Consider the following 17,639-nt stretch of genomic DNA (forward strand, 5'->3'; position numbering starts at 1 on the left):
CACTAGCTGCGACGCTTCCTCCAGGGAGCCTGCCCCCCACCACCCTGAAACTGCTCTCCCCCGTGTCGCGGTCACTTCAGCCTTTCAACCCACTTGTGGGATTTGACCTGTTTCCCACTTCCTTCTTGAAAGTCTGTGGCTTCCCGGACCATGCTTCCCTTTACCCCCCACCCCCAGGACCCTACCCGCATCGTGTGGGTTTGCTTTTTAAATAAACTTGCCACATATTCTCTAAGTCTCCTGTAAGTCTCTGTCTGTGCACTGAAACTCCGTATGCACAATAGTAGCTGGATTTCCTTGGAATGGAACTTTGGCCCCTCTGGAATCAAACCTCAATCCTGCCAAGACTAGATTGTCAAAACAGGCCTTCTTAAAGACTCTAGAATTCTGAAGGTCTGAAAAAATAAATCAGCAGCAATGACCATAACGCTGCTGGAGAAGATTGTGACCCTTATCTCAGGACGCTGGTGCTGTGACTTGTGCCCTTAAGCAACCACTCGGTCTAATCGCAGGATTTCATGGTTCTGGTAGATTTCTCGAATTGCATCATGGGGCAGTTTGGACCTCACAGAGGCGATCAGATCATCCCACACGTGGGCAGATTTGGGAAAGCAGACCACTGTCTTCAGGGTACAGCGTGGGGTGTGTTGCCAACCGCAGAATGCCCCCCCCCGAAATTTGTATTGTTGGGGGCAACACTTTCCCTTTACCAATGCAGACTCAGTGGTGGGGCCTGAAAATTTAGCAACAGACAGATTAACAGGAGGAAAGAGAACAAGTCTGTTCACACACATGTGAGAATGCTCAGATGAAGCGGTCCCTGAACAGAGAGATATAGGGGTTCGTATAGCAGTTTACTGGGGGGCGTAGAAAGGGCTGCTAGGGGGAGACAAATGATCTTTTAGGGGGGAATGGGAGGTGTGGCCATCGTGGTAATATTTGTTGATGCGATTCTCACGCTGGTGTGAGTGGCCCAGCTCATTCCCCTCTGGGGCTGAGGCTCTGCTTTCCTCAGAGGAAGGGAGCTCTGAAAAGGCTTCCGTCTGCGTCCACTGTATGTCAAATGTCTTCAGTTCAAACACTCATCACACCAGCTCTGTGGGGCCAAGTGGGCCCCTATGAGACCAGCAGAGCTCTTGTTTGGAATTTGAGCAGAAGGATCCTTCCTCAGGGCCTGCCCGGAGCGCAGAGCTGAGCTCCCATGGGCATTGCTCCGGGCTCCCTGAGATGGTACAAAACAAGATCCCCCTGTCCCCAGTGAGGCCACGGCCCAGCGTGCCTGGCAGCAAACAGGCAAGATTCCTGCACATCATTGTGCAATTTTGGCTTCGTCATTAGGGTGAAAGATAGATACTTGCTGGGGCCTGAATGTCTGTGTCCTTCCAAATGCCTGCGGTGAGACCCGAACCCCCACGCGGAGGGCATCAGGAGGTGGGACACTGGGAGGAGATGGGGTCGTGGGGGAGAGCCCTCACGAAGGGCATTAGTGCCCTTAGGAAGGAGACTCCAGGAGATCCCTCGCCCCTTCCTCCACGAGAGGACCCGGTGAGAGCATCCTTACCTGACCCGGGACTCCCAATTTATGGGAAATAAACTCTGTGGCTTGTAAGCTCCCCAGTGTGTGGGATTCTCTTAGAGCTGCCTGAACACCTAAGATAATTTATTTTTTTTAGACGACTCAAGGGGAATAAATGTATTTTCATTTCCCAAATGCTCCCTCTAGCTTTTGTTTGCAACGTGAACAGACAGGAATCTGAAGACAGCGGTGCCCTCCCTCCGTAACCCACAAGAGCCGGGAGGAGCCCCCAGGACTGGCCAGCTTTAGGCCCTGTGCCGCTGGACCTCCAGTTTGAGATTTTCATCATTTATGTTCACTAACTCGTCCACACTGTGGCTCTGAAATATTTTCAGGTATTTGCTCATCAGATTTCCTGTCCATCCCCAGGCGGCCCTCTTTACCTGCTCTCCTCCTCCTCTCATCTGAGCCAGCGAGGGCACTCAGATCTGCATTCGAATCACTATTTATTCTTTGGAAGAGCCAGTTATTTTTACTGTAGAGCTTGACAAACACGTCCACAAGAGATCGGTTTGGATGATTACAGAACTAACCCATACTTCAAGCCACCTGAGTAAGTATTAACGTGGGTCCCCTATCATTTATTGAAGCCATGAAGAACTGTTTAAAACCCAAAGTTAATTTTCGGGAAGTACTAATGCTGGGCTGATCCCAAGTTTTCGGGCGTGGGCTGTGCACACAGTGGGGCCCCCTCAGCTTGCTGTGTCTTCTTTGCACTTTTCTCCATGTTCACATCTTCTACCACAAATACACGTTACGTCTGAAAAGAGAAGAAGCAGATTTGAAGTTAAACTTAATTTGAATCTGGAAAAGTGGGGTGGACGTTTATGGAAAGGACCAAAGGAAAAGCTTAAAATTCATCATGTTTACTTTTAGTTTTTAAAAAAGATTTTATTTATTTATTTGATAGAGAGAGAGAGAGAGCAGGGGGAGAAACAGAGGGAGAGGGAGAAGCAGACCCCCCGCTGAGCAGGGATCCTGAGGCGGGACTCGATCCCAGGACTGCGGGACCATGACCTGAGCTAAAGGCAGATGCTTCACCGACTGAGCCCCCCAGGCGCCCCCCACAGTGTTTACTTTTAATTGAAATTGTATTTCCTTGCACCATGCAAGCATTTACTGGCTTTGGGGGGAGCAGGGGGAGCGTGGTTCGTGAAGAATGCTCAAATGGCCAGGTTGCCGCTCTAATATTCTGAGGTGACGTCATTAGTGACGTCATTAGTGCGACTTGGTCCAGCCCTTCTATGACAGTTCCGAACAACTGTTTGATGAAGGCGAGACAATCGAAAATATAGGCTGAACCATATGAATGTGCAGGCACCTGAGCTTTGATGACCAAAACGTGGTAATTTCATGTAGTTCAACCGACAATGTGGTAAATTTAACTGTTTTCCTAGATGATGTCCATGGGGCTGGTTTGAGCATATTTTCTCTCAGCCGCAGGAGTTAGAAGTGCTCGGCCTTCGCCTAGTCTCTCACACGCCAACATCCCCCAGAAATTGCAAGGGCCAGTGATCACTCCCAGCTGCGTAAAAGTACCAGCCCTGTTGTCCCCCGACCACCAGAGTCAGACTCTCTGGGGACTGGGGCGTGGACAGCAGGTCCTTGTTTGTTTGCTTGTTACCAACTTTACTGAGGTATAGTGGACAGACCACAAACTGTCCATTTTTACAGTGCTCAGCTGGAGAAGTTTGAGAAATGTGTTCACTTGTGGGACCGTCACCACACTCAAGATACTGAACCTGTCACCCCAAAAGTTTCCTCGTGCCCCTTTGTCATCTGTCCCTTCTGCTCCTCCCGCTCCCCTGCCCCCAGGGAACCCCGATCTTCTGTCACTGTAGGTCTGCGTGCAGTTTCCAGGATTTCCTCTCCATGGGATGATGCGGTGTGTTCGCTGCATCTTGTCTGGCTTCTTTCTCGCACTCGGCATGCGTCCTTCATGCTGTTGTATGGACCCATGACTGGCTTCTTTTTCTCGCTGCGTAGCGCTCCCCTGCGGGGGTGTACCACGGTCTATTTACCCACTCGCTTTTGGATATCTGGGTCATTTCCACCCTTTGGCTGTTAACAAATCCAGCCACCATGACCGTTCATGCACAAGTCTTAGTGTGGACACGTCCTTTTATTTCCCTTGGGTAAATACCTAGAAACCAAATATTTGGGTCATATGGTAGGAATATGATTAAGTTTTGAAGAAACTGTCAGGCTGCTTTCCAGAGTGCGTGTCTCGCCGCACGTTCCCACGAGCAGGGTGGGAGAGTGCTGATTTCTTCCGATCCTTGCCAACCCTGGGTATGGCGGTCTTCTTAACGTCAGTCTTTCTCGTGGGTAGGTAGGGGTCTCTCACTCCGGGTTGTATTTGCATCTCCCTAAAGGCTCAGGCGTTGAGCAGCTCCTCCATCTTCGCCCAGGTGGAAGTAGTTTAGAAAAGCGCCCACCCCACCCCCAGATGATTCTAATGTGCAGCGATGTGGACAGCCTCCAAGATTCCTGCAACCCTGTGACGGCCACCTTCTTGTCCCCCTCCTGGTGAGGGTAGTAGCTTCCCATGCCCAGGTTTATGGGAAGGATGAATCCTCTTCCAGAGTCCTGAGGACCCTTCTTGGGCTAACCTCAGCACAAATCCTTTGAGAGCTTTAAACGTGGATTCCACCAAGATTCTTTTTTTTTTTAAATAAAGATTGATTGATTGATTTGACAGAGAGAGAGAGAGGCAGCAGGGAGGGGCTGAGAGAGAGGGAGAGAACCTCAAGCAGACTGCACGTCCAGCGCGGAGCCCAACATGGGCCTCGATCTCAGGACCCTGAGATCATGACCGGAGCCAAAACCAAGAGTCAGAGGCTCAACCAACTGAGCCACCAGGCGCCCTCCACCAAGATTCTTTTAGGGAATCCTGTGGTGAGGGTTCCAACACCACAACACGTTTCCCCCCATGCGTGTTTGGAGGCTGTGTATGTGGGGTCACCTCTGGGCTTGAGTTCATGATGACTGCAGCCATTGTCTAGAGCTGCCCACATCAGAGACACTGACCCCTGAGCGTGTAGAAGCAGGGCCAGTGTGCGGAAGGAAGGAGAGGGACTGGGGGGTCAGCTTCCCATCCCTGCACCTCCCGAAGCAAGGAATTGGACGTGAGCTAAGCTACCCGCTATGGTAGGTAACAACATTAAATTGTTCCCTAAAAAAGGTATATTGAGGGGCGCCTGGGTGGCACAGCGGTTAAGCGTCTGCCTTCAGCTCAGGGAGTGATCCCGGCGTTCTGGGATCGAGCCCCACATCAGGCTCCTCCGCTATGAGCCTGCTTCTTCCTCTCCCACTCTCCCTGCTTGTGTTCCCTCTCTCGCTGGCTGTCTCTATCTCTGTCAAATAAATAAAATCTTTAAAAAAATAAAAAAATAAATAAAATAAAACATAAAAAAATAAAAAAGGTATGTTGAAGTCCTAGCCCCCAGTACCTCACAATGTGGTCCCACGCAGGTGTGATGCCTTCACTTGTCTTCTATTTATTTCTGAAACTGGCTTAAATACACGGTATGATCTCAGACATCAACCATTATTTAAAACATGATGAAACAAATATAAAAAAACACTACATATTTTTAAAGATTTTATTTATTTATTTGAGAGAGAGAATGAGAGAGAGTGAGAGAGAACACAGCAGGGAGAGGGGGCAGAAGGAGAGGGACAAGCAGACTCCCCGCTGAGCAGGGAGCCCGACACGGGGCTCACAGGGGGCTCGATCCCAGGACCCTGGTATCAGGACCTGAGCTGAAGGCAGACGCTCCACTGACAGAGCCACCCAGGTCCCCCTAAAAAACATTTTAGATTGCATTATCCAGAAATAAACTGATGTTACTTCACGTACTGGAAAGATTTTTCCAGGTATTTCCTGACTGCTCGTAAATACGTGTGCAGGAAGTCTTAGAGGCCGCGCCACCGTAAGCGGTGCTGGGGTGTGAGCGTGGCAGAATGGGCCCTTCACAGCCGGTCACATTGTTTGGGGATCCCCACCTTTGGGGGCATTGTTAGGATGAGCCTCCCTGTGCATATCTCTTTTTGATTCTGTGGGAATAAGCCCATAAGATAAATTCCCAGAAGCGGGATTGCCTAACCCCTGCCCCATTTTCATTGTTTTCTATAAAATTGCAAAACCAGCACATGCTGGCTTAAAAAAAAAAAATCAAATATTGCATAAGAATGCAAAGTAAAAATGAAACCTGTTGCATGCTACTCCTAGGGGTGATTACCGTAAACGGTGGAGAGGAGTTGTAATGAAGCAAGTTTGGGTTTCAATTTTTGTTCTCTCTCTTAATAAAAATGTGACCATGGAAGGCTCTTAGGATGTTTAATGCTTAATTTCCTCAACTGAAAATGAAGTTAGTGGCTGCTCTCCCCCTCTCACGGGGTTTAGGACACTTAAATAGATGTGAAATGGAAGATTCACAAAAATGTATGTGCACACCGGTCACGACGGACGTCGATGACCGCCCAAGATCAGAAATAATTCGCACCACATCTTCCAGACAGAAGACGGCTAGGTTGAGAATAAGCAACAAAAGGAGGTTAGAGAATCTAAGTGTTTGTACACTTGTCCTGAGTTACTCTGGGATTAAGGAGGAAGGTTGGTGGAAGCAGCGAGATCGGCTACACAAAACCGAATGTCAGCGAGCAGTGGCCGTGCTCCACTTGTGAGAAGCCCCAGAGGCCAGACCCGGAGGGAAACTCAGACCTTCGGACGCCTCGATTTCAAAGGAGTTTATTTTTAGGGGCGCCCAGCTGGCTTAGTTGGTAGAGCGGTGCAACTCTTGATCTCAGGGTCGTGAGCCTCAGCCCCACGCTGGGTGTAGTGCTTACTAAAAAAAAATAATAATAATCAATCAACCCCTGCTTTCAATACAACCAGGATATTGACATTGACATAATCCACTGATCTTTAAAAAAAAAAGTTTTATTTTAAAAGTTGAAAAAGGAACAACAAAGTAAATTTTAAAAAGCGAAGGAAATATAAAAATAACAAAAATTGTTTAAAAATATAATCAAAGAAACAACAGAAAGAATGAACAAAATCAAAACCTAGTTTAAAAAAAGACTGTTAATAAATTAAACTCTAACATGACTAAAAAAGAAGACTCATGAAGAAGTATAGGAAGACAGGTGGTAAAGCTGCTGATAAAATTTAAAATAATAAAAATACTCTAAGTGTTTTATCTTAATGTTTTGAAAACTTGGATGAATGCATGACTTTCTCTTTTTTTAAGATTTTATTTATTTATTTGAGAGAGAAAGTGAGAGAGGGAGAGAGAGAGTACACAAGCAGGGGGAGAAGCAGAGGGAGAGGGAGAAGCACACTCCCCACTGAGCAGAGAGCCTGATGCAGGACTCGATCCCAGGACTCTGGGATCATGACCTGAGCGAAAGGCAGACACTTCACCAACCAAGCCACCCAGGAGCCCTGAGAACATATGATTTTCTATAAAAATTGCAAAAATTGAGTGAAGAAAAAAATGGAAACTAAATAAACTATTAACCATTGAAGAAACTGAATCCGTGGTCAAAAGCTTCCCCTCGTGGGATGATACCAGGCGCGGCCTGGGAAGGCAGATAACCCTATTTCATATAGACTCTATCAAAAAGTAGAAAAATAGGGGACATCAGTTTGTGAGGTTGGTATAACGTGGAGTAAAATGCAGACCACAGAAGTCCAAGACGTGTATGGCTCCCCAACATCACCTGTGACATAAGACCTGGTAATAAAAGATCGGCAAGGGACATCCAACAGTGTATAGAAATAGTGACGCACCGGGACGAAGGAGCTCAGCCCCGGATCAACCACAAGTTGTAAATCAAAACATGTACTATTTACTCCCCGGTGTTAACAGATTAAAGGAAAACAAATGGGATAGTTTTAACAGATACAGAAAAATTAATAAGTCAATAATTATTCGTGATTTTTAAAAAAATCTTTTTTTTTTAAAGATTTTATTTATTTGACAGAGAGAGAGACAGCCAGTGAGAGAGGGAACACAAGCAGGGGGAGTGGGAGAGGAAGAAGCAGGCTCATAGCGGAGGAGCCTGATGTGGGGCTCGATCCCATAACGCCGGGATCACGCCCTGAGCCGAAGGCAGACGCTTAACCGCTGTGCCACCCAGGCGCCCCAAAGATTTAAAAAAAAATCTTAAAGAATGTGGAATAAAGGGATTTTCCTTACACTGATAAAAAGGTGTTGATCGGAAGCAAACATCATACTTCCTGTTTTAACTTTAAAAACATTTCCATGAAGGTGAAAGATAAGATAAGGGCACTTTAATCCCCATGGCTCAACAGTGACTAGGGCGTCCTGGCCCGCACAGCAGGAAGGAAGAAGAATCAGAAACTAGAAAGGAAAACAAAGCTGTCATTCTCTGCAGATGATAAAATTTTGTGCGTACCAAATCTGAGAACATTTACAGAGAAATAATAGTTTTTTGGGAATAATATTAACACTGCAGAAAACCCAGCTGTCCTCAACAATAAACAATTATAAAATGGAACAGAGATACGAGGCCAGTATTCATCAACCCGACGTGGGGGAGAGGGGCCCTAGAGTCTGCTAGCGAGGCGAGGACCTTGCTGGGTCTGGCGGCTTGCTCTCCCAACGCCATGCTCACACGGGGGGGAGGGGGGACGGGGTCACACGGGTGAGCACCAGCTAGCGGGCTGCTCAGAGAACGCACACAACACGTTCTCTAAGGATCCCACCGACCGACTCCCTGAAAGGAGTCACAGAGCACATTCTGGCACGGCGTACAAAAATGAAGTCAACGAAGAGAAACCCCCATATAAGGTCATTATGATGCAATTCGTGAAGTTAAGGTGAGGTCATCCTGGTGTGGAGCAGGCCCTTAACCCAATGTGACTGGTGTCCTTGGAAGAACAGATCACGTGAAGACGCGGACATACCAGGGGGATGCATGTGACAATGGAGGTCACAGTGATGCAGCTGCCAGCGAAGGGTCGCCAGGGGTCGCCACAGATCGCCAGGGAACCTGGAAGAGGCAAGGAATGTGTCCGCACAGCTTTCGGAGAGAATAGGGTCTGCGGACACCTTGATTTCAGACGCGGGCCTCAGGTGGGAGAATGGAGAGACCACACACGGGGATGACGATATCTACCCAGAAAAATCACTGTGGCAGATGATGGCGGGGTCCCAAAATGCAATCGCAGGTTTCTTACTGTAGATTGCATTTCTGTAACGTGCCGGAAGAGACACGATCCTAGCGATGGAGGGCAGCTCGGGGGTCGCCCGGGGTTCCGGAGGTTGGGAGGGAAGGAGGTGGGGTGTCTGCACAAGGACAATGATGGGAATATCCTATATTCAACTCTATCAGCGTCACTATTCTGGTTGTGACGTTGCGCTGTGGGCTCCTAACATGTCACCGCTGGGGGAAAGTGGCAGAGTACATGGGATTTCTCTGCATTATTCCTTCCAACCACATGTGAATCCATGACCATCTCAAAATAAAAAGCTTAAGAAAACAAATCGCTTCAAGGAGGACAGCAAACAGGAGACGCACAAGGCTCAGGACAGTGCCGAGAGTGTGGCGGGGGCTCCGGTGACATACCCCGAAGAGCCCGGGGCCAGCCGGACCCTCTCTCACCCCGCGGGGCCATCCGGCGTCGGCTCACGCTGCACCGCGAGGACTCCGGTTCTCTCCATCTCTCGACCCTGCCCTGCTCAGCACGGAGACTCCGCGCAGGCGAGATGTCCTCAGCTTCCAAGGCTTCTCCAGCTCTAGCGATTGTGTGCAGGCCGGCCTCCACCCGCTGGCATCTCTCGCAGAGCAAAGAACCTATTCCCGGAAGCCTCCCTCACAGCCCAGAGGCCAGGATTACATCACTTACAAAATCATCGAGCAAATGGAATGAGCTGTCCTGCTTAGGTCCGAACAGTCTGGGTTAACCTCCAGACCTGGGGTGAGGGCCAACCTTCCCGATTCGAGGGCAGGGTCCCATCTATGCCGATCGATCGGAGAGGCGGAGGTGGTGGTTCTCGGCCGGTTTCCCGGCACTGCCTTTCTCCCGCCCAGCCCGGCGCTCCCACAGCCAGCCAGCAGGCCCCCTGCCTGTGCTGTGTGGGCCGGCAGATCTGCTCCGGTTCCCACCCCCGCACACTGCAGGTGCCCCGTGCGTAGAAGCAACACATATTCATGGAAATGAGTTCAGTAGCCCTTGACACATTCATTCTAGTCCTGAACATCTAATTAAATCTGCACCTGTTAACTGCATCATGACGGCCCAGGTTGGAAGCTCAGGCCCCAAGCCTGCGACCCACCTACAATGTCTCTCAGTTTCTCCAGAAACAAGCTACAAATCCTTCTTGCTCTACGTGCTTCCACATTGGATTTAGTCCTTTGGCCTTTTGAGTTGAAGGCAACCCGTGTTGTCATACTCTGCTTCTCTCTAAAGTATCTGATATGGGAAACAAAGGTAAAAGAAAATATTAAATTTCCTTACTACTTACAGCCCACTGGCAGGCCCTTGAAACACATAGAGTGACCTTCCTCTGGGATCTCAGCTGTCTCGATGTTAATACTTTGCTAATAGCAAAAGCCAACCTTGGCTTGACATTAGCCCGACCTCCAGGACCCTGTGAGTCTGCTTTACCATACAGAGAGTCCTTTGGAAACTTCCTTATCTTTACCCCTGAGATATGTCAGCAATCATCCTCCAAGCATATGGCCCCTGATACACATCTGAAGGGTCTCAGGACTGCGGGTTTGCTAGCCGGTACTAAACAGCCTTTTCTAACAATAGCGGCCCCCTCAGGGTCCTGGAAACCTTGCTTCCAAAATACCTTGGAGGCTTGCGCTGTCCCTAACCCCTCCCAACTTGAAAGTGTATCATCAGCCACCCTCCCAACTCCAGTGCAGCTCTTCTGCCCACAGGTCCTGTACCCGTGTTTTAATAAAACCACCTTTCTGCACCGAAGAGGTCTCCAGAATTCTTTCTTGACTCTTTGCCCTGAACCCCAGCATTCCCACACCAGCATTCATTGGTGATTTTTTTTTTAAGATTTTAATTTTTTATTAAAAGAGAGAGAGAGCGAGAGAGCATGAGCAGGGGGCCAGCAGAGGGACAGGGAGAAAGTAGACTCCCCGCTGAGCAGGGAGCCCCGCTGAGCAGGGAGCCCAATGTGGGGCTCGATCCCAGGACCCCAGGATCAGGACCTGAGCCGAAGGGAGACACACCACCGACCGAGCCCCCCAGGCGCCCCTCATTGGTGATTTAAGCCCGCGTGAATCACCGCATCTTACGATTTGTTCTCTAATCGTTCAGCACAGACCCTGCAGGGAGGGCAAGAAATCTCTGGTGCTGATTTCTACTTAGTGACTCACACGGCCCGCCAAGTAAGTCAGTCGTTTTCCTCTACCAACTTTGCATCATTTTTCTCTGCAAATAAAGTGTTGACTAAGTCACATACTGGTTTGAATTTGACAGCAGCATGACCCCTAAGCGGAACCCAGCCACACTTCTCTGTCTCTGTCTCGCTTTCCGTTTTTACTCGCCCCTGAATCAATTGTGAGAAATGATTCTGACCTGTAAAATGGTTCGGATCCTCTCAAGATTCTTCTTTCGATGGGGCCCCTGGGGGGCTCAGCCGGTTAAGCCTCCAACTCTAGGTTTCGGCTCTGGTCAGGATCTCAGGGTCATGGATGGAGCACAGAGCCCCTTGTCCCTGTCCCTCTGCTCCTCTCCCCGCCCCCACTCTAAAACAAACAGACGAACAAATAAATAAATAAGACGCTTTGTCAGATTTCCACGCTTCCTGGAACTTAAGTTCATCAGCCGTTTTGCCCACCTCTGCCTCAGACCCGCTCGTCTCCAGGGTCCTGGCCGTCTGTACGGTAACACAGAGTGTAAGAGGGAAGGCTAGGCATCCGCTCCTAGCAAGGCCTGAGGACATCACCCCCTCCAGGAAGAAAAGACTTAGCAGAAATAATGTTGCATCCAGAACCCAGAATGGTTTGTGTTCCTCTCACCACCAAGACAGAAAGCTGTAATTGTCTCCTGGGTTCCTGTTCCGCTTGAATCCAGTCTGAAGCATCACACTTAAATACGGCCCATCTGGTGACAAGTTAGTTCTGGGCTAATGTGCAGGGTTTGCAGAGCGGACTGTCACCTGAAGATGCTCCCATGGAGAACATTTCAGAACTGTCATCCTGGAGACAGTAGAGGGCACCCCGTCCCAGAATGAAGTGTGACCTGCAGTACTGGGGACAGGGCACTAAACAGGGACAATGGACAGCTCCTCGTGCTCAAAGCGAACCCGGTATTTTCCATCTGTTTAGGCTCTTGGTATCCCAGAGCTCTGCCGTCCCGTGCGGTAGCTGCCGGCCACAGGTGCCTGTTGGAGCTGGTTAACATTACTATTTATTATTTTTTATTTTTTTAAATTTTATTTATTCATTTGAGAAAGAGAGACAGAGATAGAGCAGGAGCAAGGGGAGGAGAGGGAGAAGCAGGCTCCCCGCTGAGCAGGGACCCCGATGTGGGGCTCGAGCCCAGGACCCTGGGGTCATGACCTGAGCCCAAGGCAGACGCTTCACCGACTGAGCCACCCAGGAGCCCCATATATAAGATGTTTTTATTAAAAATGTGGGCCTTCTAAAGTTAGATCAGCACTATCAAAAGAGCCAATTGCTTCCCTTATCGATCCCTAATATCGAAGGGCTCCCACAGGCCCACATGACGAGGGAACAGAAGGCAAGCTGAGGACAAAGCAGAAACTGACACCCCGCACCCCCTCCCACCATGGGTTGTATGTGACCTTCCTCAGGCACTCCTGGCTGCCCTAAAGGACAAAGAAATAGTTAACCTATAGATAACACAATCCTGCAAGACTTAAGTCTCCCTCAGTTTGCAAAAGTCTTAGCAGTTTACAAGAACTAAGCATTTCTACCAATAACCTAGCTTCCGGAAGGGAATGTAGATAAAATTAAATGTCCTTATAATCTGCAGCCTCCAGGAAGTGCCCAACTATCTTCATGTTAACGCCTTACTACAGGGAAAACAATGGCAAGGCCTCAGGTATTCTGTGAGTCTTCCTTAACATATGAAAGTCTTTTCTCAACCTCCCTTTTTCCATACCTTCCCCAACCCCATGGTACATAATCAGCCACCCCTCACAACCCCGGGGCAGCAGCTCTTTCTGCCCACGGGTCCTGTCCCAGTGCTTTCATAAACCACCAATTTTGCACCAAAGACGCCTCAAGCATTCTTTCTTGGTCGTCGGCTCCGGACTCCACCCCACTGAACCTCACGTATATTCCCCAACCTCACACAGACAGATGTTTTACTCCCTTCAGCCTCACCTCCTGAACAGGGATCAGGAAGGGGCATTTCAGGATCTCACGTGCAGTGCAGTGTGCCTTCCTCTGTTACACGCAGGGAGAAAGGACGGAGAAACGCTCCCTGGAGTTCTGTGTAAGAGAAGGCGATGGAGATTCCCCAGCAGACCGACCCCTGCAGATCAGACAGCACGAGAGCGCTTCAATCACTCAAGATTTTGATAAGGATTTTGTTCACCAGCCCCATCAAACTGACCTATGAGAAGAGGTCGTGGTGAAATGGTGGGGTGGAGCTCAGCATTCGCCAGCGGCCTCTCCGGGGCCACCTAGGCGACCTCCCGATGCTGCCCGGGGGGACTAAGGGTTCTCAGCCGCGGCCAAGGAGAGCAAGAGCAGCATCAACACTTCGATTGATTATTTTACTTGTGTTTTTCAGAAAGATGCTGAATCATAGCAATCACTTAAAGCAGACGACTTAATTTTTATGGAAACGATACGGACCTTTCTGCTTCCGCATTTCAAATAAGCCCCCCCCCCTCCCCGAGACCAAATGTACCTGAGCCTGACTGGTTTTTCCTTGAGTCTGAAATTAAAGGTTTGCTGATCCTGAAAATGAATTTTATTTTTCCTTCTGGCCATACCCCTTAATCATACTCCTCTTCGTCGCAAAGCTAAAAATAATGGGGAAGATGTCACAAGAGATACTTCTCAAAAGGAAGGATGGTCTCGCTGTTGGGAATGGACGCGCTAAGCAGCTGCTCCCACGGAGGTAATTAAATTAATAGGGATGCAAATCCCTTGTCAGTGTTATGTTAATTCTGGTCCCCTCCTGCTTACTAAAAAATTACAGATTATTTCAGCTTTAACGATTTTTCAGATTCTGTGGGTGAATATTTAAAAAAAAATACAGGTCTCCTGGAATATCATCCAATGTGCCATTTCACCTCTGAAACAGCGAAGATCTGGGTTCCAATTGTTCTTTCTTAGATCTGTTTCTGAGCCTGGCTGATGAGGACAGCAGCCTGCAGGCCAAGAGCCAGGGGGAGGACAGTTGGAAGGGTCACCCCTGGAGGTTGCCAGAGAGAGGGGTCAATTGTCTTCCAGTTCAAAGGTGAGGTTTGGAAATGAAGTGCATGCCCGCATTTCAGGCTGCTCACCTTCCCCCTCCCTGTGGTTTTTGGCCTCGGAAGGCCAGTCGTAACAATGCGGGGAAGCAGGCCCGTGTTCAGTGAGCCCTCGCTCTCTTCTTACTTCCTCCAGGCCTCCAGGCCGGGGCAGTGCCAACGCCACAGGGCCGCAGCTGAGCAAGGAAGTTTCCCGTTAATTGATCTGCACGACTAAGTTTGCACAGATCTCCCCTCCACCGCCCTGACCCCCACAGGAGAAGGAACTCATCCTGCATGCTGTGGAAGGATTATACCGTGAGGATTAGAGATGGCTCTGAGGCCGGGGGCCCTAGATGAGTCATTGAAATGTAAATATTTAAATATGTTTGCATTTAAAGTATAAAAAAGGGTAACATAATAAATAAGATGTAAATAAAATAAATGAATGAAAGAAAATAAAAATTCATGAGTTCATATTGGTAGCAAATAACCTGGTGGTTAATAAATAAATAAAATTTAAAATTCTGAGGAAAATAAAAATTCATAAATTTTTGCTGAGTAAAATAAAAATTCAGGAGTTCATACTGGTAATAAACAATCTGGTGGCTACCCAGAAAGTTAATGAAGTTAATATCACCCAAAAAATGGGCAAACTGACACTGCTCATAGAAGATCCCAAGTAATCTCAAAGTATCTGCTAGAACTAAGAATAAGTGAATTTGGCATGGTCAAAGGATACAATGTCGATATATGCAAATCAATAGTATTTCCATATATGAGCAATGAACAATTAAAATTAAGAAAATAACATCTGGGGCCCCTGGGTGGCACAGCGGTTAAGCGTCTGCCTTTGGCTCAGGGCGTGATCCCGGCGTTCTGGGATCGAGCCCCACATCAGGCTCCTCCACTAGGAGCCTGCTTCTTCCTCTCCCACTCCCCCTGCTTGTGCTCCCTCTCTCGCTGGCTGTCTCTATCTCTGTCGAATAAATAAATAAAATCTTAAAAAGAAAAGAACATCTGTAATAGCAACAAGAGCCTGACTGGGGTGTGTTCATAGGTATGTTCTAAATGACAAATGTGGTGGTGATTGTTGTAGGAAATGTTGGGGTCCAGGAGCAAATGGTCAAGAAAGAATTCTGGAGACATCTTCGGTGCAGGAAGGCCGTTTCATTAAAGTCACGGGGACAGAACCCGTGGGCGGATTGAGCTGCACTGGGGTTGGGAGGGTGGCTGATGATACACTTTCAAGTTGGGAGGGGTTGGGGACAGCACAGGCCTCCAAGGTATTTTGGAAGCAAGGCTTCCAGAACCCTGAGGGGGCAGCTATTTTTAGGAAAAGGCTGTTTATTACTGTTAGTAAACCCGCAGTCTTGAGACCCTTCAGATGCATATCAGGGGCCATACGCTTGGAGGATGATTGCTGACCCGTATGTTGAGGGGTAAAGATAAAGGAAGTTTCCAAAGGAATCCCTGTATGTTTAAAGTAGGCTCACAGGATCCTGGGGAGTTCGGCTAAGATTACCTTTGGCCCTTGGCAAAGCTGTCCACATCAAGGCAGCTGAGCTCCTAGCAGAAGGTCGCTCTGTTTCAAGGACCTGTCAATGGGCTGTAAGTAGTAAGAAAATTTAATATTTCCTTTTGCCTTCGTTTCCCACATCAGTGGTTACATGGTTATATACGTTTGTTCAGACTCAACGGAAGTGTACACTCCCTGTAAGTCTGCGACCTTTATGGTTATGTAAATTACGCCTCAATAAAGAGAAAAAGAGAGTGCCTCCTCTGGGCCACATTTTATGCCCCGAGCATATAGTATGGAACAAAAGAAAGGTTTTCCATTGGAGCTGACTTCTATAGCCATGGTGAACGTGACAATGGATAAATGAGCGAATCTGTCAAGTAGTGAGAAGTACTAAGGAGAATAATAACGCAGGAAGCAGGAAAGAAGGGGTATGGATTTTACGTAGAATAGTCAGGAATGGCTTGGCACTGATAAAACTGCATGCGCCACGTCGGTCTCAGGAGGAAGAGCACTCCAGCAGAAGGGAGAGCAGGCACAGGCTGGGCAGGTCAGACTAAGGACAAAAAAGTTGGTGTAGCTGGGAGAGAGGAAGCAAGGAGGACAGTGGCAGGAGACGGAGGTGCACGGATCACGTAGGGGCTAGAAGACCTTGGAAGAAAGGAACTGTGGATTTTACTCCAACGTGGGAAATCACTGGAGGAGTGATGAGGGAGCAGAAGGCAAGCTGAGGACAAAGAACAAACTGACACCCCGCAAATCCCTCAGCCCCACCCCCACTCCCAGGTGGGATATGTGTGACATTCCTGAGGCACTTGTGGCTGCTCTGAAGCTAAGGGAAGGAAAACAAATGGTTAATTTATAGAGATTACCGTCCTGCCAGACAGGCGTCTCCCTCAGTTTACAAATGTCTTAGTGATTCACAAGAAAGAAGCACTCTTGGGGCACCTGGATGGCTCAGTTGGTGAGGCATCTGCCTTTGGCTCAGGTCATGATCCCAGGGTCCTGGGATCGAGTCCTGCCTGAGGCTCCCTGCTCAGTGGAGAGCCTGTCTCTCCCTCTCCCTCTGCCTGCCATTCCCCTTGCTTATGCTCTCTGTGTCAAATAAATAAATAAAATCTTTAAAAAAAGAGCATTCTTAATAATAACTTAACTTCCGAAAGGAAGCTCCCAACTGTCTTAATGTTAATGCCTTGGTAAAGGGAAAAACAACCTTAACTTGACAAAGGCAAGGCCTCCAGTATCTTGGAGGCCCTCTTTAGCTATCAAAGTTTTTTTTTTTAATATTTTATTTATTTGACAGAGAGAGAGCACAAGCAAGGGAAGTGGCGGGCAGAGGGAGAGGAAGAAGCAAGCTCCCTTGTGGGAGCTAGACATGGGGCTCAATCCCCTGACCCAGGATCATGACCTGAGCCAAAGGCAGATGCCCAACCAATTGAGCCACCCAGGCGCCCCTCAAAGTTCCTTTTTTTTTTTTTTTTAACATTTTATGTATTTATTTGACAGAGACAGCGAGAGAGGGAACACAAGCAAGGAGAGTGGGAGAGGGAGAAGCAGGCTTCCCGCCCAGCAGGGAGCCCAATGTGGGGCTTGATCCCAGGACCCTGGGATCATGACCTGAGCTGAAGGCAGACGCTTAACAGCTGAGCCACCCAGGAACCCCTCAAAGTTCTTTTGAAAACCTCCCATTTCCTTACCTCCCCCAACTCCCAAGTATATAATGAGCCACCCCTCACAACCCTGGGGCAGCAGCTCTTTCTACACTTGGGTCCTGACCCCATGCTTTAATAAAACCACCATTTTGCACCAAAGATGTCTCAAGAATTCTTTCTTGTTGGTTGGCTCAGGACCTCACCCCACCAAACCCCACCTACATTCAAAACTACCTCAAGAGGAGGGACATGCTCTGTTGCTGTAGGGAAATGGGGAGGCGCATTTAGGTGTTAAGGGTGAGTGGTATCCCCCAAGATATATTGAGGTCCCAACCCCCAGTACCTGTCAGTGTAACCTTATTTGAAAGTACGGTCTTTGCAGAAGATCGAGTTAGGATAAGGTAATGAGAGTGGGCCCTAATTCAGTGTGGTCCTTGTAAGAGGAAAGTACCAGCACAGGAGCC

General features: G+C 48.5%; 1 long non-coding RNA gene across 2 annotated transcripts in view; it reads left to right on the top strand.

The window, feature by feature from the left end:
* Positions 1 to 13,475, top strand: part of LOC103657538 — a 13,875-nt gene extending 400 nt beyond the window's left edge. The window contains exons 2-3 of one of the 2 annotated variants that reach the window (XR_005833272.1): positions 1,946 to 2,129; positions 13,002 to 13,475. This is a non-coding gene — a long non-coding RNA (uncharacterized LOC103657538). The remainder of the gene's footprint in view (positions 1 to 1,945; positions 2,130 to 13,001) is intronic. The other variant, XR_566876.2, reaches the window with a different exon arrangement.
* The last annotated feature ends 4,164 nt before the right edge of the window (positions 13,476 to 17,639 follow it).

This window comes from Ursus maritimus, unplaced genomic scaffold (assembly GCF_017311325.1).
Source record: "Ursus maritimus isolate PB19 unplaced genomic scaffold, ASM1731132v1 scaffold_10, whole genome shotgun sequence".
NCBI classification, from domain to species: domain Eukaryota; kingdom Metazoa; phylum Chordata; class Mammalia; order Carnivora; family Ursidae; genus Ursus; species Ursus maritimus.